The 26,021-nt window shown below is 46.3% G+C and overlaps 1 protein-coding gene across 2 annotated transcripts in view; it reads right to left on the reverse strand.

Moving 5' to 3' along the window:
• Nck2 (NCK adaptor protein 2) overlaps positions 1 to 26,021 on the reverse strand; it is a 128,953-nt gene that overhangs the window by 36,758 nt on the left and 66,174 nt on the right. For both annotated transcript variants that reach the window (XM_059244179.1, XM_059244178.1), the window contains one exon: positions 19,759 to 19,953. The gene's annotated coding sequence lies outside the window, so the exon portion shown is untranslated. The remainder of the gene's footprint in view (positions 1 to 19,758; positions 19,954 to 26,021) is intronic.

Below are 26,021 nucleotides of genomic sequence, written 5' to 3' on the forward strand. Positions count from 1 at the left end.
TGTCCCAGTGTCAGCAAGATCCTCCACCCCACACCTGGTCAGGTTCCTCGCCCCCTACCATGAGGCCAGGTGATGTCTGGTCACCTGGCCTCCTTCAGCAAGAAGCCAGTTAGGCCCACTCATCTGGGGTCCCCCCCACATTTCCTCCTCCTCTCTAGCTGTGTACTCCCACTTATCCTCATATGGGAAGCTGAACTCTGTCTTCCTGACTCTGGCAGGACCCCCTGAACAGTTTGCCTTGATGTTCCCCTAACTAGTTCTTCAATAGCAATTCCACTATATGACATTCTGGGAAAGGCAAAAAACACAATCTATGGAGACACAGGACTAGTGGATATTTGGGGGGAGGAGAAGCAAACAATGGCAGAGAGACAGGGAAGGCATGTAATTGTGAATATATGTCAAGACACGTCTGCTGTACAGATCAAAATACACATTAAAGCTACGCCTAAATATAGCGTATTAAAACAACAGGTATGGCACAGATCTGATGACGTCAATCTGGGAAATAATAAACAGGGAAGAACACTACTCATACAGGCACAACACATACTTCAGGAATGCCACTCTTCTGGAGTAGCAGATGCACACATGTTCTTGTGGCAGAAAAATCAATATTCAATCCCTCTACTGATTGGAGATGCCTCCAAACTATAGAAGAACAAGGAGAAGATGCTGGGCCCAAACCCCTGTCCTCCTGACGGAGTTCTCATCTTACACTATGAGTTCAGAGTTACAGAGGAAACCCGTGCACCTGACTCATGGAGGCATGAATATGACACTTTTCACCATATTCAGGCTCGGAAGAATAATAGCTGTCTTCTCACTTACGAATTTCCACATTAAGCGATTAAAATCACCTGCGAAGAAGAAAATGCTTGTAAGCCATTCATACAATGTACATAATGTCCATGAGGGTGGAGTTTCCACCAAGTTCTTCTGAGAGACGAAGACCTGCAATCAGAGGACCTCTAGTCCACACCTTGTAGCTCACACATCCGATGTCTCTGTCAGACGGGATCAGTGAAAATCATCACAGTGGGCATCTCTTTTAAAGTCAAGGACAGGGACAATAGCAGAAATAGAAGTGAGGCTCAGAGGGGATTCCACTTAAATACCAAGTTTGCTACTGACCTATCTATTTCCAAACTGATTTAAAACAGGAATGGATCGTCGTTTAAATCAGTTGCCGCCCAGCCAACCAAAGCTCTCTACTGAATGGCCTTCTGCATCAACAGTAGCAAAGGTAGGAGCCGGTGACATTCACCGCCGCGGTGCATGCTCAAAGCCTAAAGCTTTATAAAAACACAGCTTCCTGCTCAGCCACAGCACAAGATACTGGAGAGGCTGGAAACACGCCACATTTGGTAAGGAATGTGGCAGGCACCCAGCACAGCGAGAAAAGTTGCATATCCTGCAGGTGCAAAACCGGAAGCTCAGACGCCATCAAGAGCCCCAGGTGCTGGACATGGAGGTGCAAGACTTGGTGTTTGTCTGGCTGGGTTTCAGTCTTGTTTTGGTGGGATCTTACCTTGCTATGCCCTGATTTTTTATGCCCTGCTCTGTGTTATCATATACTGAAAGTGTTCAACTTGTTCTGTTATTTTACAGGAGTTCATGGTTAAGCTTTGTCTCGGGTCTTAGAAAAGACTTTGGATCTTTGAACACTGTTGAAATAGGACTAAGAAGACTTTCAAAGTTGGAATGAAGGCATTTTGCAGTAAGAGATGGCCACGAGCCTACGGGAGCCAGGGGTAAAATGTTACAGCTTAAGTGTTGTGTTTGGGTGTCAAGTTGACAAGGAGTGTACTTGCGGTGGTTAGTTTAAATTGTCAATCTTACTGGACTAAAACACCCTCAGAGCATTAATGAGGCACAAGTATGTGTTGGCTATGTTTGTGTTTTTCCAAAGAGATTTAGTTGAGGGAATATCTACCCCGAATACGGGTACCACCAATCCACGGGCTGGCATCTTGGACTCAATACAAAGAGAACAAGGAGAGAGGCAGCTAGGCCCCAGCATTGCCCTCCCTCCTTCCTGGTCAGGTCACAAACCAAGCTGCTTCTGGTGCCCTGGCTTCCCTACCATGATGGAGCAACCATGCCCCTCCAAACTATGAAGCCAAATAAACCCTTTCTCCCTTGTGGGAGGTAGTACTGCTTCCTGATCCTTTCTTCCTCTGGTGATTGTATCACAGCCTCCAGGAAAGGGCCAAGGTACCAAGGCAACCTCCCCCTCTGTGTATCCGCCTCAGGTCCCCCCCTCCCCCCCACACATACAATTTTCAAGTGATGTTCACAGGCTTTCAAAGGGAGCCAAGACACAGAAAACTGAGCCACTAACTGTCTCAAGGGTACTCCTTGGGTCAGATTTCTAAGCACAACAACAATAACAACAAAGGCAGAACGTTCTATCTAGGACCCACATTTTTTAAACTGTCAGTTGGGAACCTAGAAGCATTGCATCAACCCTTCATGACACATTTGGCAACAATAAAAGGTTTCTGAATGTGCAACCAAGAGGTAATTCAGAGTCAAGTAGGTAATAGTCCTCACACGACTCCCAGCAGCCTTGGCTCTCTACACATGCAGCGCACCACACAAACCCAATCAAGGCTGCCCAAAGCCCTCAGCTCAACTGAACTGACATATTCGTCCTACCCATACAGAATCCACTGTTTTTAGAAAAACAGAATGGTTTATTTGGGGGGAGGGACAGGGACACACTCGACAGTCTCCCGCTGTCAGCCCTCTCTGCATGGAAGTTCCAAATTAGTACACTTTGGGTTTGGGGTTGTACCATGCTAGAATGCTGCATCATGCTTGGTTTTTAAATGCTGAGTGGCTAACTTGAGCCTCACAAAACACTGGTAATAATAAACTCAGGTGTTCTGAATCCCAACAGAATCTCCAGCAATTTCAGACGTGCCCCGCCCCCCACTTCTGCTATTCTGTATAATGTATGTGAAGCAGTGGTCTCGGCATTGATGATCATAAAATAAAAGTATCAATCGACTTTGAGAAATGTTGAAGATGCTCTTCATCCTGTAGAACCAAATATCAAGGAAAGGTTTAATTCTTCATGTAAAAAATAAAGGAGCCCATTCGTATGCAAATTTGCTCTCCAGTGGCATGGGGTTGTAAATGGAAGAGTGTAAGATACCCTGCAATGGAAAGTAAATTCTGATACCTGGTGAGACACATGGCACCCATCATTTAACCCAGGGAACAGCCACCACTCTGGGCAGCATCTTTTAGGGACCGAGGATCAGAGATAAGAGTGGTTTGCGTAGCTACGGAGCCAGGATCTTCACCCAGGACTATGGCTCCCAAATCTGAGCAACACAAACTGGAATCCACGGGTGAAGAGGAAGAGGAGGAGGAGGAGGAGGAGGAGGAGGAGGAGGAGGAGGAGGAGACCTTAAAGTTGGGTGAGAAGGGATGGGAGGATGCAGAGGATGGCTGGAGTGTGTGTGAGCATGAGCCAAACATATTATATGAAAATCTCAAAGAATAAAATACTATTTAAAAAGGAATAATAACAACATTTACTTTGTTTTAATGATTAATAAATATCTTAATAAAAATTAATATAGGAACTAGGGGACTGCCAGTCTAAATGTGAGATTGAAGACACAAGGATTTAATTAACAAACAAAATTCAAAATATACCCATAGACGGTCAAGAGGGCAAAACAAGTCTAACACTTTATTGGCAGGATATTGACTTGCAACTTTGGGAAAATATATTTGGTGCACATATATACAATACAGACACATCATAATATGTGTGTCTGTGAGCAAGTAACTGACTTAGAGAGAGGGTAGGGGTAGAGGGACGAATTGAGACCAAATGGAGACAGATGTCATCCCAATGTTAATTTTCAACCAAATCTGAATTATTCAATCATGTAACAACTTGGCCAAGGGTCTCTGGAACTTTTTATTTTGTGTAATATTATCACGTCTTGGGTGGTGGAGGACTGCAACTGATCAGCTCACAAAAACTCACTCAAAATACAGGCTTTGGAAGGTGTGGTAAGCATGTGTCCACATCCTAACAAGTGCAACTCTGGATCTGTTGGATGACATGGCCAACAGGAAGTAAGGTCGCTAACTGTCTGCTCCTTCTGAGATGTGGGGGAAGACCCTGGATGATCCAGCAGCCTCTGGATAGCCACAGGGATACATGAGGCAGGAAAGTCAGGGAGAGATATAAAGATGCTAGGCAGCAGCCAAGACACTGTAAAAGAGTTTCCTTAGAGCCTCCAGGAGTGTAGCCCCTGCTGACATCCTGATTTCAGCTAGTAAGATTTGTATCAGACTCTGACCTTAGAACCACAAAAGGAGGAGATGGAAACGACACTGTTGGAAACAACACTGTTTTAGGGCATGTACACTGTGGCCATTTGCTCCTGCAGCAACAGGAAGCTGATCTCAGTGGCGAGCCTTTCTTTGGAAAGGGGAGCTTCCTTTGTTCTCCCCCATTTATGGCAGTGTTCCTGGCCCTTGGTGCACGGTCTGTGGAGAAAGCCCATTTGCATTAAAGAGACTGACTCATGAATGGGTCTTAGAAGCAACTAAAACTCTTGATTAACTTCTCAAGTTGTGTGTAGATGGACTCGCCAGATGCCAATTCATCCGGCAGCACTTGGCAGGGCCTGTGGTCTCCTGAAGGGGAACAGAAAGGCCAGTTGGTGGCTTTTTGCAGTAATGTCACTAATTACAGCTAATACACTTTAATCCTACCTAGGACACAATATGGGATCGAGGGGCTGTTCCAACTCTTACCAAGTTAATTAAGCTGGGACAATAGTCGAGGTCTTACCACCACCACCCCCAAGACAGAAAAATACACCTCACACAAAAGAGAACATGCACCAGAGACATTTCCATGTACAGTTGCAGGGAGGGGCATGAGTACCTGCACGGCCAAGAGGTGCTATGTGCAAAGGTCGACTGAGACCCATGGCACAGTGTTTCACATGGATAAGTGCACCAATGTTCATAAGAACCCTTTGAAATAGATGCTATCTACAGATGCGTTTAGAAACGATGAAACGGGGGCGCTGGGGGTGTTCAGTAACTCACCCAAGTCCACAAGTCAAGACAGCAGAGGACCTGGGGTTCCGATGCACCAGAAGGTCCTTTCCTTACTATTCTCCCTGCCCGCTAGTCTAACTCGGAAGTTGAATTTTGCTGTTGCTCTAAAGAATAAACCCCCGTGGGAAGATGGATGCTGATAAACAAAAGCCGAATTCAATTTTCTTTTGATAAATGAGTAGGTGGAATTACTTAGGAAGAAAACACCAGGCCCTGATCTCCTGGGGACGACTTGGGACAGGATTTGTGGTTTTAATATTTTATGAGAGCGAGGCAAAGTCTCCTGACAGCGAGGCTCAGGCTGGATGTTACAGGGTAGAAGCCAGCTTGCCTCAGCAGGTGATGGCGGAGGGGCTCTTTCTGTGGTTTGTCTTCTGGCTTTGTTGGATGATGGTGTGAGGTATCCCTGCCTTTGAGATTGTGAAGGTTTCCCCACAGTCACCAGTGTGACCCCTTCTAAGATATTTTTCCCCAGTGGAGGAGGCCAGGGTTTGTAAGCCAGCCTGGGCCACCAGAGTGGGTGGCTTCTGAGGGGAGGTGGTTGATAACTCTGGACTGTCACTTCTTTTTTTTTTTTTTTCTTTTTCCTTCTCAGCTATCCTCCTCCTCAGCTACCTGTGTGTGGGTCATGCAGGTATGTGTACACACACTCATGTATGTACAGGTTTACTCTCCCATGCACGGCTTGTGGGGGCCAGGAGTCGACATGGCTTGTTTTCCTCAATGACTCTCCAACTAATTGTTTGAAATACAGTCTTTCACTGAACCAGGAGCTATCCATCTCCACTAGACTGGCTGGTCAGTGAGCTCCCGGGATCTGCTAGTCTCCACGGAGATTACATTATGCATCACCAGACCCAGCATCTGCTGTGTTACTAGGTTCCAAACTGGGCTTGTTCAGTGGGTACCAACAAGTCTTGGGAATATTTCAGCTCCCTTTACCCTGCACTCCCACTGTGGCTAATATCCACAACAGACTTATGGGGGGGTTCCAGTTACCCAGAGCACCTGCCAGAATATATTTCACAAAGAACTATAACCAAGCTACTGCTAAAAAGAGAAAGTTAAAATACCAGCCAGAAGCACTTAGCACCTAGAACAGGTGAATCCCTAGCTCCTCCCGATATAGTCAAGTGTCCCCACTGTCCTCCATCCTTTAGAATCCTGTGAGAGCTTCCCACTAGTGACGGGACTTCCATTCCCACATCTGTTTCCCGAGCTACAGGATCTCCACCCATAAGGCACAAAGGTTCAATATCTCCTTATTCTTGCCAACATTTCGTCCTAACAGCAGCCATCCTACAGGGTGTGAGGTACTCCCAAAATCCCTTTATGAATCTTCTCACTGCATTCTTAAAAGGATTACTAAGACATAATTATCTCAATAAAAAAGAAACTTTTATACTGACAGTTTCTCCCCAATGTCCCACTTCTGTCTTTGCATCCTATCAAGGATACTAGATTAGGCATCTCGGCTGCTCAGGTGCCTCCTGACAGCGAAAATGCCCAGACATCCCTTGCTTTGAGGAGCGCCAGTCAGCTGCTCTGTAAAATGGCCTTCTGTTACAACTCTTAGGATATTTTTCTCCTCATGAGCCCGGGGTGGTGGGATAGGAAAGTGTCTGTCTTAGTTAAGGTTTTATTGCTGTGAAGAGACACCATGACCACAGCAACTCTTATAAAGGAAAACATTTAATTGGGGCTCGCTTATAGTTCAGAGGTTTAGTCTATTATCATCAGGGCGGGAAGCATGACATGCAGGCAGACATGGTGCTGGAGAAGGAGCTGAGAGTTCTACGTCTTGATTCGAAGGCATCAGGAAGAGAACTGGCTTGAGCTTCTGAGACCTCAAAGCCCACTCCCTAGTGACACGCTTCATCCAACAAAGCCACACCTACTCCAACAAGGCCGTGCCTCCTAATAGTGCCACTCCCTGTGAGCCTATGGGGGCCATGGTCTTTTAAACTACCACAGAAAGGAAAGCATCATGCTTCACCAGTGTGTCAAGTGACCACAAACACGACCAACAAGTATGGCTGGTGGTCTGGACCTTGAGTACCTGTCAACTGTGGCTGCCTTTGTCCCACTGGTGCATCCCAGCATTTGAAATTTATGTGTATTTGTTTGCTTTCTTAGCACAAGACAAGTAGTTTCAAGTTCATTACAGCTTCCCCCAGTCTCAGAATCTGTGTAGCTGATCCTATACTGGCCAGCACTGTCTACACCTAGTTTTATCCACACATTCTTCACAAAGTAAAGACTTTTTCCGGTGACAATAATGCTTTCAAACTTCTGTGCAGGATGTAAAGATGTAAAGAGCTATGCTGTGAGCCTGACCGGAGTGCCCAGAACTCTACTCAAAACCTTTCTTCTCATCTACTCTAATCTTGGCTTTCTGTATTCTGGGGTGAAGGATGAGAGTCACCAGAAGAATACATGATCGCTACTGTACCTGGGAACATTCCATAGTCCCCTGTGTTAGTGGGGTGAGCTGCCTGCACCCCTGTGAGGCAGTCTACTTCCTGAATGGAACCTGTCTCAGCTCCCCTGACTATAAGGTCTTTCTGAACCACCCCATTTCACATGTGACAGCATCCCCTACCCCAAACCACATCTAGGCCATCTCTTTCCTCTACAGCAACACACCACAGTTCCAAATGTTGTCCACCTTGCCATCTCTACCCACTCTCCCATCTATCTGCTCTTTAAGGCCACTGAAGGCTTTTATCCCTTCCATGTTAGTGGCCCCTATCCACTGGTCTTCATTAGAGCGGCAGTTATGGCCAGCCTTTCTGCAAACCCTCCTCTTGCACTATGCTGTCACGACGGCTTGTTTCCTAGCTATTTCTTCCTAGTCTCCTGGGTTTCTCCTATCCTAGGGGCAGTCTCTCCTCCACCCACAACCTGAACTTTATGCTATCCATGTGCTGTTTTCCAGCCCCATCCCCCTACCTACCGCCAGACTTCTACATTCAGCTGCCTCGAGAACATCTCCATGTGGATGTCCAATGTACGCTTGAAATCTGGGATGTCGGAAATCACTGGGATTCTCCCGCTCCAGTGAAAGAAAAATCAATGCAACAAACAACAAAAACTCCGGAGCTATTTGCACAGGGACTCACATCCTGGTAAATGAGATGCCACGTAACCACTCATCTCGTGTCAGGCCAAAAATCTGAGACCCCCCCATCTCCAAACTCCCAGCCACGGTGCCAGCCAAGCCCTGCATGCAGGCTGGCCTCGAAACTGTGCTGGAGTCTAATCACTTCTCCATCCCTCCACTGCCCAGCCCTACAGCTCTGCTGCACCTCTTCAGGCCTGGTACAGATCCCCTAACCCCACTCCCACCCCTCCCACAACTCACAGGCTTCACCCCAGGTTCTCCAGCAAGTCATCATCATGGAAGAGATTAAAAAAAAAATTAACGGATAATAAAATACATGAAATTCTCAAGGCACAGCCTGAGACTCAGTGTCTACCTGGTTAAAAAAAAATAGTATCTACATACTTTCAATAAAATTCTAGCATTTAAAACAAACACTTGTGTTGATCTTCCCTAACCCTATGATTTACAGCTAGGCTGTGGAATGGTGAAACAGGAAAAGCCCTCGGCCCTGGAAGGGCTATCTGCACACACGATCTTCTGACACGAATAAACGCTGACTTTTATAGAGTGGGAGCCAATGTCGCTTCAGGTAAAGACTGGAGACTATTCTAATTACACAGAGGGTCTAACATGAGCATCCAACCTTCTGACAGCACAAAATAATGTTGTCATCCAAGACGCTCACCCTCTGGAATGGTGCCATTAAATTAAAAAAAAAAACCTGCAAATATTCTCAAAAAAAATTAATATTTTTAAAAAATGTGTGTGTGTGTGTGTGTGTGTGTGTGTGTGTGTGTGTGAGAGAGAGAGAGAGAGAGAGAGAGACAGAGAGAGACAGAGAGAGACTATGTATGTACATGCTTGTGTGTGTAGGTATCTACAAGGGCCATATAAAGGGCCGTTAATCCCCTGGAGCTGGAATTACAGGTGGCTGTAAGCCGCATGGGTGCTGGGAACCAAACTGCAGTCCTCTGAAGCACAGCAAGCCCTCTAGACTACTGAGTCACCTCTCCAGCCTCTTGATGTTGGTCCACAATCACCAGACTCCTGGGAGGAGCCCAGCAGCAGGCCACAGGCTGAACACACCTGGTGGAGCCATGGGCTATTTGCAGTAGGAATCCTGGATTTAGAGATCAAAAGACTGAACGTGCTTGTTTACAAATGGCTGCTAGGAAGCAATGTATGTAATGACAAACGGCTGGTGTCTAGAATAATGAAAAGCCCTAGACCACAGAGAAAAAGATCAAGAGAAAAGGCAGGCAAAACACGATCGCCTGCAGACAGACGGCACAGATGGCGAGTGTACATAAAACAGCATTCAAACTCATTCATCACCCGGGACCCCAGTAAGAGTCCACTTTAACACTAGCTGGGGAACGCAGAAAAGGCCGCTGGTCGAAGTGAGGCCACACGCTCTGCCGAGGAAGAAATGGGGGTACGCTAGAAAGCAAGTCAGAATGACCCTACAGAGCTACCGTGGACGTGAGTACAAGGCTACACTCCCACTGATAGTCTGGAGAGACACTTTCAGCGGGTTGACGAGGGATGCGCATGATGATGCTCACAGCAGCAACAGGGATGATTGGGAAAGGCAAGAAACAGCCAGCCAATCAGCAGCCAAAGGGACAGATGGGCAGTGCCGCCACTGCCGCCACCACTCAGCTCAGTATCCTACAGCAGTGCAAACAAATGAAGCGATCATCTCTTCCTGCAGTCGCACAGGTGACTCGGAATACAGAAGTGGCAAAAGTCTAAGGACCACAGAAGTCAAAGCCCCATTTTTATAACATGATAACATGAGCAAAACTAGACAGTGTGGCTTGGGCTTACATACAGAGATGCTGGAATAAATTTTAAAAAGCAAGGAAACGACTAGTAAGTAAATGAAAGGGGAAATTCTATGGGCAGAAGGATCTGGAATAAGTGAGGTAGATCCCCCAACTGGCAGTGCCGCTGTGCATCCAGTCCTGCTTCCACAGGAAGGCATCGCTGCAGAGGAGAAATGTGACAGATGCCCAAGGTCAATGCCAACAGCGAGGCCACGCTGATTGTGTAGTTATCAGGACCCCTATGATCATAACAAAAACACGGAACCGCGCAACAAAAGGCCTTCTACCAAGTACTGAGCCTCTGACACCCACACGGCTTATCGAAACAAGTATGAGGTATAACACCCAGGAGGTACCTAAAGGGTATGGTGATGAACAAGGTGGTGTTGGGGATGGACTCCTGGAACAGAAAACGGATGTCTGTTAAAAACCCGAATGAAGCTGAGCATTTAGTTAGCATGTAACAGGTTCACCAGTTACGACTAGTGTATGGCAGTCATGTAACAGAGTAGTGTTCTGTCAGTCAGCTTTTACTGAAGCTTCTTGGACACCAGTTAGATCAGTGTGAGCATCCACTTTGAACTTCAGGACCGCCTGACTCTTGATAAGGACCACAGTCTCTAGGTAAGTCATCAGTTCAGTTAGTCATCTGGTTAAATAATACCCATGTTTGGAAAAGTCCAAGTCTATGAAGTCACACTCAGCTAGATTCCTATCAAAATGACATTTCAGTGACCATGACTTTCCCCAAGGGTACAGCCAGTAAGAGCAGAGAGTAACTGCTGCTCTCCACAGAACACGTTCTAGTTCAAGCTCACCAGGTGCTCACAACGCAGAGAGTTCATCCCGAGGCGGCCCCTCCGAGTGTGTCAGGCCTGCTACTCTACAGACAAGGAGCCTGAAGGCATGTGAGCCAGTAACCTGCTCAAGAGGTGACAGTCAATAATAAAAGAGCAGATGAGACCACAGCCCACATCTCCTGACCCAGAGTCAGTAGACCTCTGAAAGGAGGCACCTCGTTTGCAATGACTGACATAATTTGCAAATCCTTGCTTGCAAAGCCTTTGTTTATAGCCTTGCTTGTTAGACTTAGGAGTCAAAACAGAGTAAACACTGCTTTCATTCCATGGTGTGTGTGTTGACTGGAGTTTGAACTGCAGTCTTCTCGAAGTCAGTACACACGGCCTCCATTTTCTCTCCTTGAGCACCATCTAAATTATTGTAGATTATAACCAGGAGCGCAGCCAGGGCTCAAGGAGAGAACAAGAGTACTGCTGATAAAGACCTTCTGCAGCAGTCGTTGACAGGCGTTCTGTCCACGCCCCTATTTCCTCCCTTCTGTGAGTCACTCCCTCACAGTAATGTAAACTGGAAACTCTTAAGACTCCAAAGGACAGGCTCCTGAAACAAGGGGAAACAAGGTGGCCTCCCCCTCCTCCACCCCCCAACTTTGAAAACCACTGTTTATAAACTTGCATTCTGAAGTAAGTACAGATTCCCAGGAAATTCCCAGGACTCTGCAGAATTACTTGTACCCAGCACCCATTTCTTCCAAGGCTTACTTGTTACTTAGATAAGGACACTAATGGCAGGCCTGCGTAAGTGCTTCTGACACCTCACCGTGTGTGAGTTCCTGTCGCCACCAACCCATCAAGACAAAGAACCGTCCTATCAACAGACCTCTCCCTCATACCTGCTCATGGTCACACTCGTCTACGGTTTGCTTGCTTGACCTCAATGGGCCTCTGCAAGGCAGTCTCACAAAAGCCAGACTAGGGAACAGAAGAGGTTCCTTATGACATGTCGGCCAGGCAGCAGAGGACATGCCACATCCTTCCAATGTCCACCTCCAGTGATCTCACCCAGAACCCACCTTCTAGAGTTTCCACAACCTCCCATAATTCCAGCAGCTAGGGACAGAGCCTCTAACACATGAACTCTGGGGACAGTTCCTAGACAACACTACTGTAACCCCTCCCTTGCTTTATTTTAATGGACATCTGAACCATACTTCCAATATGCAACTTACACACATAAACTTGTATACATATACATATACATATACATATACACATATACAATGACTCTACAATGTGTCATGGTCGGTGGTGGAAGAATGTTCTCGGAGGAACAGACAGTTAGTACCCAGGACTCCCTGTGACAGACAGTGGTCCTGTGGGGACTAGTTAAGAGCAGCTCAAACATAAGCAACTGGGAGTTCCAAGCCCTTTATCATGCAATCTACCGAAACTTGGTTCTGATGTGAGTACACAATAGTTATTAGCTTTACTTATTTGTTTATTTTGTGCAGAGAAAACAACTGATTGATAAGGTATTCTGCACCAGCATTGCTACGTTTTCGTTCCTGACACAGTCAAAATAACGTTTCCTCACAAGCAATATCCACGCTGTTAAGCAAACCACTCAAGGAGACAGGACACAGAATCAGCCTAAAGAGCCCTGGCCTCTCCGAAGCTCCAACGGGCTCTCACAGAACCGAGAGTTCCAACTCTAGTCACCGGGACACAGTGACACAGGGACTGCAATCTTGAAGGCAGCGGGGCCCGGTGAGGAAATGACAGAGGCCAGGCTGTGTCGTAGCCACTGCTCTATTGCTGTCAAGAGTCACCATGAGCAAGGAAGGTCATGCCTATACAAGAAAGCACTGAATTGGGGGCTTGCTTTTGGTTTCAGAGGTTTCGTCCATTAGCATCATGGTGGGGAGCATGGCATCACACAGGCTGTTAGCTAGAGCAGTAGCTGAGAGCTCCATCCTGATCCACAAGCAGGGGGATGGGCCGGGTTCAAAGCCCACCCCCAGTGACACACTTCCTCCAGCAAAGCTACCCCTCCTTATCATTCTCAAATAGCACCACCTCCTGATAACTTCAAATATATGAGCCTATGGGGGGGGGGGGTCGTCATTCTTATTCAAACTACCACAGAATGTATACACTGCCCTCAGTAAGGTTAGCACAATTTCTCATCCCCAGTGTTCTGGGGTGTCCTAGAAAAGGGTCCTAACTGACATTTATAAAAAACACTGTTTTCACATGGTGGGAATCTGTATTTAGTTCTATCCAGGTGTCCAAGTGGAGGTCTTGGAACCTCTGCTGGGGGTGGGGGTGGGGTTACTGCATATGAAAGGTCAGCATCTGTGAACTAGGCATTCCTCTGTGTGAGCAATGGGGGTAAGGGTAGTATCTGCTGCTTACACACCAAGTACAAAGAGAGCAACTGTAAACAGAACCCAGGATGATAGCTGGCAGAAGAGGTAGGTATGCTATGTAGAAAAACTGAACGCCAAGTCTGGAGACTCCCTCCGTCCATGTCCCTGGAAGAGACAAACTGCCTGAGGACATAGGAGGAACGCCACTGCTCTATCCCCTCTGGCTTGAAGTCCACACAGGTGGAGGGCCGCTCCTGACTGTGGCTGGTGTACCCTGCTATCTGCACAGGCCTTCAGACAAGGTTACAGAGGTCTGTGCCCAGAAATGGCTGCAGCCTTTCAAAGAGGGAATCACCTTTACTTCCTATGGTTGGCATCACACTCAATGCTCACCGAAGGACTTGTCAGTGCTACCTTAGGTCTGACCGAAAGACCTGGAAGGGGCATGTCACTACACAGGGAGCTAAAGCTGGCTTCCAGGGTCACAAACCCAGCAGAAGACACAGCTACCTTCCAGCAAAGCAAATACTAGGGGCTCCCTTTGTTTCCATCCAAAAGATCTTTTCATATTTGGCTCAGATATCCACACAGCGTCCAAAACCATTCCCCTTAAATTGTGATCTCCAATAGTCTGATTTATTCATGTTTTCAGAGCCATTTTAAATCTCGGGGCCACAAACATTTCCAGTGATTTGAGAAAAAAAGAAAAACTAATCCTGACAGGAAGAAGCGAAAAACTCAGGTTCCCTTGGCTCCTGTAGAGAAATCCACCAGAGGCACATGCCATGTCCTTAGGATCCCCCTCACTCCCAAGGCTACAAGGACCACTAGGCACTGCTTACTCCTGTGTGGACTCTTGGGGAGGGGGGATATCCCAACCACTGTCCTTGCATTGGCAAAGCAATCCATTTTTTAGTCGCCTAGTCAAGGTACCATTGCTAAAAGCCTACATAGCTTGCTCTGACATGCAACCGGAGTATGTATACCTTCTGCCCTGACACACACAACTTTTTGTTTTCCTGAGTAAAAGTCAAGATGGACCACTCAACTCTTCCTCTTTTCAGAATCTCAACAGCAGTCACACTTCCATTTACAGCTGAGTGGCTGCTTCTTCAATACTGTCCTCTATGTGCACGGCATCTGTGTGCCTGAGAGCATAGACCGTCAGTTCCCAGTCAATACACAAGCACGCCAATAACACAACAGCTGGTCTCCAGCAGAAACAGCTACTGAATGACTACAGGGAGAGAGGGTATACCATGTGGATACACCGGATAAAAGGATGACTCACATCCTGAGCAGAGCCGAGCAAGAGTTCACCGCACCACCAGAGGGCATAAAGTTCAAAACTGAATAGATTGTTCCTGGAATTTCCTACTGATTTTTTTTCTGGGAATGGCTGAGTGTAGGTTAACAAACTGCAGAAAATAAAAGCCTTGGATAAGAGGGGAATATTTTCATTTAAAACATAAACCAGACTATTAGTGACTTCTATAATCTGTCGGGGGGGGGGGGGAAGGAAGGTAGATATAGACAGAGACTTGATTTTTTCAAAATTTTGTTTCTCTGGTTTTCTAGGAAGCTGAGGTACAGGGGTGTCATCAGTAAAGACAGGCGGCTGGGGAAGTGTGGCTTATCACTACCCCAACCGTAAGAAAATGATCGTTCTACTGACCACACACAGAAACGTCAGAAAGCAATGCAAAAAGCTATGCTCTGCATAAGTGACCAGATGCAGCGCTAGCACACAGGAAATGGCTACTGTCACCTCTGTGGATAATTCCTGTCACGGCAAGTCTGACTGTAAGTCAGAACCAGTGGTCTAAGAGGATCCCGAGCACCAAGGCCTGTGGGGATAAGCAGCCTGCAAAATCACCTTGGCCCAGCTCAAAAACTGCCTCTGGGGTCTCTGTCCCCTCCTTCTCACTGTCCCTCCTGTTCTTCATGTTTTTTCAAATCCTACTTGCTGGCTGGAGATTTTCCTATGGCGGCAGAAGTGGAAAAAAAAAAAAAAAATCAAAGGAAGTTGATGTAAAAATGGAAGGCTTTGGGGCAGGGGAGGACACTCTCAGCCTCCCGAGATACCTGTGAGCATGAAGCTCTGGCCAAGGTATTTCTCTCGCAAAGCCTGGAGTCTAGGTTCAAGGCAGGCAAGTGTACATTATCCCTGTTGTCTCCAGGGCATGCCAGGAATGGTAACATAACATTAACCGAATAAGGAAACCCAGCGGCAGACCTTGGTTCAAACGCCTACCTTACCTATTCACCTAGCACACGAGGCAATCCACTGGCAGCAGAGGCCAGACACACACCAGAAAGGGCAAACCTCTTGCCGACCCTACCAGGGTTCCGCAACCATTCCATTACGGTAACTATAGAGGAGACAATGCCATAGGGCTTTAGTATGCAGCTGTAAATGCTTACCGAGCAATTATTGAATCAATGATTACAGATCTGTCCCCTGTAAAACCTGCAGCATCAAAGGCTGTGGTCCTCTCTTGGCCCTGGAAACAACCTTGGACAGGAAGAAACTGGTCCAGGCTGCAGAGACTGTGGCCTGGACTATCTATCACAGGCTCCTCTGTCTCTGCAGGCACTCAACAAGTCCCTCCCAGCCATACTGATGACACCTCCAGCTATCCACCTGCAGCAGCAGCTGGAGTCCTAAAGTCCTAAGTCCCCACCAGGCAGCTTCATCTGCAGAGTCTAAGGAAGTCACTGTAGCCACCGCCAAAACAACACATGTGGGGCCATGCTAAAAATAAGGAGCCAACAAATCCCAGACACGTTTTCTACACATATTGCTATGGTTTGGATGGAGGCTGAAACATGCTGGGGTTCATGTGCTGAAATCGCCATTATATATAATAAGGAGGTATTAAAGAGGCTGCAATTTAATCTATGACACTTAGAGGGCTGACCGGGATTAGACATGATCGTCAAGATGTAGATCCATCCATCCATGAACGTTGGTGGCCTTTAAAGAAGGAGAGAGAACAAAAGACTATCACTTGCATGTGCGTATGGCGTCACACACAGCCTTGGGACTCTGCCAGCAAGAAGGCCATCACTGTTGAAGCACCACAACCGTGAGCTAAATACACTTCTTTTCTTTATAAATGTTCCCCCAGCCTCGGGAATTCTGTTGCAGTAATACAAAACAGACTGATACATGTTAAGCTCTAGGAAAATTTGCTTTTATATAAATCAAGTATAATGTGAACGTAAGTAGTGAAACTTTTCTTCATCAACAAAATATTACGGGATTGTATTCTTAGGAAGGTAAGGGTGACCAACAGGCTTGCTGTGTTATTTTCTCCTGAATTGAAGTATCTGTGCAGGACAGAAAGGGATGGACAGCATTATGGCTGGTATCTATATCTCAAAATACCCCTAGCAGCCACTGACAAGCGGGTGAAATCCACTGGACAGTATTTTTCCTCTCAGTCTAGCACCCAGAGGCCTCACAGTATCCACCCCCGCTAAGGAACAGCCACCTCCAGCAACAGGGAATTTCAGTTTTTAAGTGAAATGCCGAATGATCGTCTGTAAATAAAATGAACAGAGTGTGAAAACGGCACGTGAGTATCCTATCTCCACAGTCTCCATTCTCCAGAGAGGGCAGGCCAGAGGTCCCCAAAATTTTGTGCCTTTACTTCAATGAGCTAAGACCCCGGGGCAGGAAAACACAGGCCTGGAAATCAAAGGCCCCACCCACCAAGTGCTCCCTCAGCCCAGCCCCAGGTGTAGGCTAGTACACACACCTTGGGTGACCAATAACTAGGACACGCATTCAAGAACTACCATCCCAGTCACCACTCTTCCTAGATGGCACTGTGGTCTGGCACACTGAAGATGCTGTCACTGTGCTTCCTACTGGCTCTTCAAAAGATCACGGACCAGAAAAGGTTATCTCTAGCCCCACACACCACTGCCTCTAAGACTCATACTCACTCAGGCCACTAGGCCTGCCCGGTGCCAAGCAGGACAATTAAATCTCTACCCATGTGTCCTCCCTTCATTCCTTCAGACTGGATCCAGTATAACATCCCTGAGCCTTCCCAGGCTCCTTCCCAAAAGCAGTGCTTCTCTGCTCCAGACAGACAGGTTATAGACACAGGTTATAGCCCCATGGTAGTCTAGCTGGTCCTGCATAATCTCTTACCCTAGCCAGCCAGGACACATGGAAGGGTGTCTGGAACTGTATTTTATCTGGTTTTGTAGCTGCTAAAAGATAGTGAAATGGCTTGGAATGTGGCCGGTGCTCACAGTGTTTATTACATGACTGCTACCCCCTCGAAACCACAAAATTAAATGCTTTCTGTATAGCTCTCATCCCTTATGAAATAATCATAGCCCTTGAAATCATCACCAGGCCGGTGTAATGCACCCTGCTGAGTGCGCAGGCTGGTCCAGAGCCAGGAGCCAGTACAGTCCTCTCCCTCCACATTGCAAAGTCTTAAGTCTGTCAAATGTCACTGACTGATCATTAAAAACTTCCTCATAAGCAGTGCCAGTCTGTTCCTGATGAATTATTAATGAATTCTAGTGACCAGATCTGAAAAGGGGTAATTTCTAACTTACATGCTCATGAAATTTGACAAATGGACTGACAGGTGACCACATTTACAAATGACTTGAATCCAATAAAGCTTCACTTCAGGACCCATTTCTAAGACCCTGAGTCCCTGGAGTTTGAGAAGTTCTCTTTGTAAGCAATTCTGCTATGACTGGGATATTCTCTACCCCCATGGGCTTGTCAAGGGGAGGGTGGAGAGAGCCCCGTGAAGGCAGGAAGGGATTTGAAGCTTCACAGCACCATCCGTGGGGAATGAGGGGATAACAAGCATGGGCAGGGCTGGGCATAGGGTTCCAAAGCCTGCCCCTCAGCTCTTTGTTCCAGTCCAGCACTTAGTTCTGAATCCAACTCAGATACCCAACACACCTGGGACAGTGAGCCACTTTCTCCACAGGAAATCATAAAGATGCCAAGGTAAAGCCCTGGGACACTTCATTAATTGCACTCTCATGAAATATGGCCTATCAACATTATGGCATTCCAAATACCACATATTGTAACAGGCACAGTGAGGACATTAACGAGTTTCCAGACAAATGTTTTAAAACGCATCATGAAGAAACAGCACATTCGCAAAGTGTTTCAGTGGTTGTTTCAGACCAAATAAAAGAGAATTCTAACTCATATAAAGGTACATTTACAAAAATCATTATGCCAAACTCCACATACCAAATCATAGGTCTGAGACTATCTCAAGACAATCTAAATAACAGAAATAGTATGGGATTTGCAGGGAAAGGGAAGGACAGTCAGTGGGTGGGTGCTAGCCCTGCAATTCTGAGGCAACCCTCTACAGATGAAAATATGCCTTCTCACGAGATATTTCTGTCAGCCAGAGGGAACACCGGATGAACTGCACCACATCCTTAGTCAAAGGCCTCAAACTACCAGTCATGGCCAAGATATTTTTGTGGGCTGGGGATACAGTTCAGTCACAGAATGCTTGTCTAGCATATATCAATCCCAGCAACACTCACACACGACACACACACACACCTCTTTCTCTCTTTCTCTTTCTCTCTCTCTCTCTCTCTCTCTCTCTCTCTCTCTCTCTCTCTCTCATATTTGTTACACAACCTCATCTTTGTCTACCCATATCACCATGGGGGCTCCGTGGTCCCAGCTGCACGAGGTCAATTACAATCAGCATTTCCTTCTAATACAGCTTGAGCACATCTCTCATACAGACTTGTGAAACAGTCCTAGGAATCTTTTCTTTATTTGCATTTCTTCTGGTGTGAACTTATCTTCTCAGTACCAAGCTGGACTTGAACTTGACCAGGCTCAAGGCCACTTTCCTCCTTGCTGTATGCTTCTGGTCCTCGGTTAGTACACAGGCAACCTCAATTCAGAGCATGTTCCAGAACCTCACTGCCTGGGACAGAGCTATGAACTGGTCTGCACGCTTTTATTCAAACACTCAAAAGCACCCGCTCTCACGTCAGAACAGTGGCAACCTAGCTTTTGAACTATGTCCCTTCAGAGCCTAAATTTAATGCAGTTCAACAAATCAGGGCATCACCTACTGCTGTATTATGAGTTCAGTAACTACTATGCAGGGGTCTGGAGAGATGGCTCATTGGTTAAGAACATTTACTACTCATGCAGAGCACCTGGATGGATTCAGTTCCCAGCACCCACACTGTGGCTTACAACCATCCGTAACTCTAGTTTCAGGGGATCTGACACCTACTTTTAACCTTCACAGGCACTAGGGTGTAGTGGGTGGTTGTTTGAGCCATGCCCGGGAATTGAACCTGCGTACTCTGGAACATCACTAGGGCATGCACACAATGTACATACACATATAAACACACTCATACACATCAAATAAAAAAAACTTTAAAATTAAAATTTAAAAAAACCAAGTAACTACTGTGCAAATTAAGCACTCAAGTCAAAAAACAAAAACAAAAAAGAAAAAACAACCGACCTTTTTTGCCTCTTTTCTGCAGAAAGTCGGCAGGCTTACCTTTGGCACACAGTTGCAAGAGGTGACTGGCAAAACGTAGCACTCTTCAAAAAGATGAGGTTTTGATTTCCTGCTGAGGACACCTTGAAGGTTACAAAGCTGCAGGGATCCTCTAAGCTCTTGAGTCAGCTCAGACCTCAGCAGAGAAGCATGAGCCGGAGTGGCACTCGTTCGTAGGAGAGGAACCTATGGGATCTGTAGAGAAGGGGAAAGGCTGGATTAGAAACACAGAGAAACGGAAAGCACGTATTAGACGTGCTTGCTCGATTGAGCTCAACTAACCACTAAAAACAAAGAGAGGGAGGGAGGGAGGGAGGGAGGGAGGGAGGGAGGGAGGGAGGGAGGAAGGAAGGAAGGAAGGAAGGAAATAGGAAGACACTGGTGAAACAGGGCTGGAGAGATGGCCCAGCAGTCAAGAGCACTTACTGCTCTTGAACAGGACCAGTGTTTGGTCCCCAGCCCTCATGTTGGAGGTTCACGTCTGCTGATAACTGCAGCTCCCAGAGAATCTAATATCCTCTTCTGGCCTTCTGAGACACTTGTTCTCACATGCAGAAACACACACACACACACACACACACACACACACACACACACACACACCTTAAAATCCCCAAACACCTGGTCATTGATTGATCAAGGAAAAGCTCCTCCCACTGAGAAACATGAAGCAAACGTGAAGAGCCACTGTTCCCCTTTGCCACTTGCCCTCTTCCACAAGGCCCTCTGCAGGGGCCTGGGTCACACGCATGTGCACATGAGCAGCAGGGAAAGAAAGGGCAATAGGGAACAGGCTCCCAGGCATCTCTAGCCCTCTTCTCTACTCACACCCCTCACAACACTGCTGTCCCCAACAGAAGGAAGGCTTTCAGATACAGCAGAGGCAAGCTTAAGGGGATGAGGACCACACAGAGCCCTCCTGCCCACAACTGAGTGTCTCTTACACTGCCATTTACCAAAGTGTCACCAACTGAATCCCAGTCCAAAGGCTAAAAGCATCCCGTTCCCGTACCAGGGAATCTGTGACTGGCACTTCAAAGCTACACAGTAGTTAAGGGGCAAGCAGCCCAATAAAGGTGGCCACGCTTCCTCCTGCTTTTTATAAAGGTGGCCACGCTTCCTCCTGCTTTTTATAAAGGTGGCCACGCTTCCTCCTGCTTTTTGAGTTGGCTGTGTATTCACTGTGCACACACTTGGGCAAACACTTCTGGTTTCCTCTAGCATTTTCAAGGGGACTCTGATGTGCTTTGCAGATTCCCAAGGGAGTTCACTGGCATCTTTAATCACATTTCAAACCCAGAGGGGACCTGTCTTGACAGTTCACTTGGAGAAGATCTATTAATTCATCCCAAGGATGATTATGACCCAAAAATGTTACAAAAAAAAAAAAAAAGCCCACAGAAAAATTGAATTCTATTTTACTCGAATAGGAAGTGATAATTCAAGCAGAACTATCATGAAGTGTTACAAGGTAAGTTCATAAATTTTGATTTAAAAATGAATCCCTCTTTATGCATTCTCTAGCTCTATCTCAAGAGTAGGATGGTTTTAACAATATGATTTACTATAAGGAAAAAAACCATAAGCAAATACAATGAAAATACTAGGTGCCTTTCTCTCTGCCAAGCGTTTACTATAAGATGAAATGTAGTACTGGTATCTATCTGGATTTGAGTTGTTATTCTACTGCTGATACCACTGACCTTATCGTCTGCATGACTTAGCTATGGCCCTGCCAACCATCTCTGTATCTCTAAGTTCCGGGTGCTATTCTAGAAGGCTGGATTTTTAAAAGAAGTACCTGTCTGAAATTAGGCTTTCTAAAGACTATCTGTGCCGCGGCTGAATCTAATAACCTTCCAGGACACACATGAATGCCTCAGTTTACAAGGTGTTAACTCCCTTGGGGACGACGTAGGTCAGCTTTCTGTTGCTATGACAAAATACCCAAGGGTAATAATTGACTTCGATGGGGGAAAGCTTTATTAGGGTTCGGGGTTTTCGAGGATTTAGTCAATAGCAGGCTGACTCAGCTGTTTGGGAGCTGACGACAAGACAGCACATCATGGAGGGAATACAAGCTAGAACAACACTGTTATCTCACATGGGATAGAAAATAGAAGTGAAAGAGAGGCAGTGGCCTGTGTCCCAAGCCGTCTAGACCAGTCAGTGGTTCTCAACCTTCCTAACGCTGTGACCCTTTAATATAGTTCTCATGTTGTGGTGACCCCAACCATAAAATTATTTTTGTTGCTACTTCATAACTATAATTTTGCTACCTTTATGAATATCATGTAAATCTCTGTGTTTTCTGATAGTCTTAGGCGACCCCTGAGAGAGGGTGGCTCAACCCCCCCCCCCGCCCCCCGACTAGGGGTTGCCACCCATAGGTTGAGAGAACTGCTGTTCTAGACCCTACCTCTTAAAGATTCTACCGGCTCCTGATGGTGCCGTAGGCTGTAGACGGAGCCTTTAACTCATGGTCTTTGTAGAACATTTAAGGTCCAAATCATAGCAGGGACGCTGAGGGTCTTCCTTAACTGGCTTTACAGATACGAATTCACCTGCTCTTTGCATACCCTTTGCTCCTTCTGATGGTAAGTGGAGAAGAAATGCTTCTAATAGGAACAGAGAACCGGGTGCAACATAACCACTGATCTCAGGCAAAGCTAGGAACTGGAAACGCTTGGAGTCTAATGTTTGGACAGGTCCCAACACAGTGCCTGTCAGCACTCCAGGGCAAGGAAAAGTGAGAAGGCTCAGGGCAGGACTCTGACGGTGGAGTAGCTGGGATGTTGATGAAACAGCTTAGAACCCATCCTAAGGTACCAGAGGCCCACCCTTATCCAAATGTGAGAAATGTTTACAGCGTTTTCCACAAGAAAAGCAAGAGGCTAACAAACCATCTGCACACCAAATGTGCACAGAAACAAGAATCAACACCGACTGAGACCTCTCCATAGGAACTCACCACTGTCCCTGTTGAAGCTGGGGCTGTCAGCTTATTCAAAACTTTGGTTAAGCAAGAACAGTTCAAATCGGGTCTTTAATAACAACAATCTGTGATCTAAAACCGTGGCAGCAAGAACACTTCAAATCCTGTCTTAATGACAATCTGTGATCTAAAAACATTGCTATGCAAACCCATCAGCCTGCTTAGATAATGGCTATTGAGCACAGAGCTACACGCAGAGTAGAAAGACCTCACCGAAGAATTTATTCAAGGATTTCCTGCAAGCCATCATATGGGCAGATGAGAAAATAAGAAAAAAAATGCGTGTGTGTGCTGCTTTTAAAAATACATCTGCGCTCCTCTAGAAATAAAAAAAAATAATAAGATGAACATTTATACTATATGTATCTTTTTTAAAAACTTTAATTTGGACCTTAGTAATACAACATTTTTTCCACTGTACAATCCAAAGGTGGATCAGATCTAATTCCCCATTAACACTGTGGTTTTCTTTTCCTCAACTAAAGCCATCCCTTGGGCTTTCCACAGTCTGTTCAGAGGGATACAGCGGCAGAGCTTGCTTCAACTCTTAAGAGAATATTCCAAATTGGAAAGCTTGGACCCCTGGGTTGCAAACCCTGGCAGAGCTCTCTTACTCAAGTTCGAGAATGGCCATAGATAAAAGCTCAGTGCAAGCAGACCTCGACCATTCTTCTTTGTTTTTTTGTTGTTGTTGTTGTTGTTGTTGTTTTACTTTATTTTGTTTTAAGACAGAGTCTCTCTATTAGCCTTGGCTATTCTGGAGCTCACTATGTAGACCAGGCTAGCTAGGAACTCAAGGAGACCGATCTGTCTCTTCCTCAAGAGTGCTGGAGTAAAGTCATACACCAACACACCTGGCCATTCCAAACTTCTAAAGGCTCGCTGCAGCATGCCCTGTGTGGTATGGGGTCTAATATGGATCCCCAAGGCTGACATCCATAGCTGACACACTTCACTCTAGCTTGGTCACTTGGGGTTAATACAAGGATTATATATGCTTATTTTATATGCTTGCTACTGCTGGACATCAGGACTCCCCTTGCTTCAGAGATGGCCAACCTGTTCAGATGGCTGGCTACCAGTAGAAGTTACTCTTCAGAAGGCACTGGACACCCATTTTTCCTCCCTGTCTCCCTGACAGAAACATAACAATGGGCAGAGAAGAACAGGCAGTGGTTCCATTGCTACACCCACGTGGCTGACCTCGGCCTCAGCAAGCTGCACAGCAACCGGGGAGCCCCTGCCCATCCTTCCGCCAGGAGCCAGCCCATAGGAGCTAGCAGCTAGGATGGAAGCCTATGTTCTCTCCATGAATGGTCACCATAAAAAGGCTAGCAATTGCTGGTGATGACTACCACCTTCCAGGAGTGCTTCCTACCCTAAAAGATTGGCTTCAAACTCAAACCAAGCAGACAGTGCCAAGCTTTGTGGAGACTGAAGCCCATGAGGGCACCATGACTTCCATTTTTAAAGTGACTGCATGTCAAAGAAAGACCTGCTGAGTAACAATGTCTGGGTGGGCTAATGTTGCACACACAGCCCGAGGCCCAGGTATGTGGTTAAGAATTTCTTGTCTAAAATGCTTAGAAAATATTTGATTCCGAACTATCTGCAGAGATGTTACTAGGCTTGCACCTCTAATCCAAAGACCTGAAATTTAAACTGTATCAAAGTGTGAAACTATTTGAGCACCAAAAGACTTCAGATTAGGAAAGGCCCAGCGTGAATGTAAAACACAGAAAGACCCCCACCTCTTATCAAAAGACAGTTACAGGCAATTGTTTTTAATCTTTTATATAAAAAGAAAGTGATGTGAATAGTAGAAGCCTCCAGGCTCTGGAATGCCTCCTTGCTATTCCTTATTCAATGGAAGACGCTGTTTTCTGACAGTAAACAGACCAACAAGTCGGCTTGAATGATTTCCCTGGCTGAAGTCAACCCTGATCCTGAGCAGCTCAGAGCCTGTCAACCTGAGTCAAAAGATGACCAGAGGATGACCTCAGCACTGTCTATCACCCCCAGCACCAAAAAGGTCCCAGTCAGGGTTCCAGGAGGGCTGAAATCCACTGGCGAGTCCCAGGCTTCCAAAAGGTCCCAGAGAACCCTGATCTTTCAGTCAACAGAAAACTCTCATGAGACGGCAAGGTATCAAGTTTTCTGTGCTGACCTGATCATATATCAATTCCAAAGAGTAATGCTGGTTATCAGATTAGAAGGTATTCCTGACAGCGAGAGAGGAAAAGCCAGCATTGAGTCTAACCTCTGGAATAATGGTTTCTGCCTTCAAATATCCCAGGAATGAGACAAATCAAAACTACAAACAGTGGGTCAACCATATACAATTACAAATAAAATATGAAACAAAAAAGCGGCAACCAGTGGATGAGAACCACTGAGCTGCAGTCCAGGTTTTTTAGCCAAATATATTTACACTTCCTCATACACCATCTCTCTGTGTGTGTGCGTGTGTTTGTGCGTGTACGTGTGTGTACAAATCCATCTTACGGTTGTTCCTCAGGAGCCGTCCACCTTGACCCTGCCTCCCCCTTGAGACGAGAGTCCTGGGACTCACCGATCAGGCTGGGCTGGCTAGCCAGCAAACCCCAGAGATACTCCAGTCCCCAACGCCCCAGCATTACATGGGATTCCATACACACACCACTATGCCTAGCTTTTTATATAGGACTTGAAGACGGAACTCAGGTTTTAATATTTCAGCAAGCAACTTTACCAACCATGCTTTCTCCCCAGCCCCTTCAGAATCTTGAGGACCTGACAGGATCTCACAAGAATTCTGCTGTTTCAAGACCAGTGCCAATGTATCTTACACTACCAAATTTTGATCATGAGGCAATCAAGAGTTAATTAAAGCGTATCGGAAACAACAGAAAGCCATCATGCAAATCTTAAACTGAACTTTTTTTTTTTTTTTATATAATCATCTGAAACACAGGATCAGCTGATACATGGTGGATTCTCTCCTGGGCTACGGTATTTCCCTACACTCCCCTTTAGTTCAGTCCCACTCTCCTAATCAGGAGCATGTCTTGCAACGCCTCTCAACAGCTTCATGAGAACCTAATCACATCCAGCATTTGGGGACGGCTCACCAGCATTCTTTTCTTCCGTGTGATTTTGTTTCTGTTTGTTGTTTCTTGATACTGGGTCTAGCTACACAGCCCAGGCTAGCCCCAAACTCAAGACACCATCCTCCCCGTGTGCACACCACAGGGTGTAGTAATGGTCAAGACGTATGCAATACTAACAA

The sequence above is a fragment of the Peromyscus eremicus genome, chromosome 16_21 (genome assembly GCF_949786415.1).
Source record: "Peromyscus eremicus chromosome 16_21, PerEre_H2_v1, whole genome shotgun sequence".
NCBI classification, from domain to species: Eukaryota; Metazoa; Chordata; class Mammalia; order Rodentia; family Cricetidae; genus Peromyscus; species Peromyscus eremicus.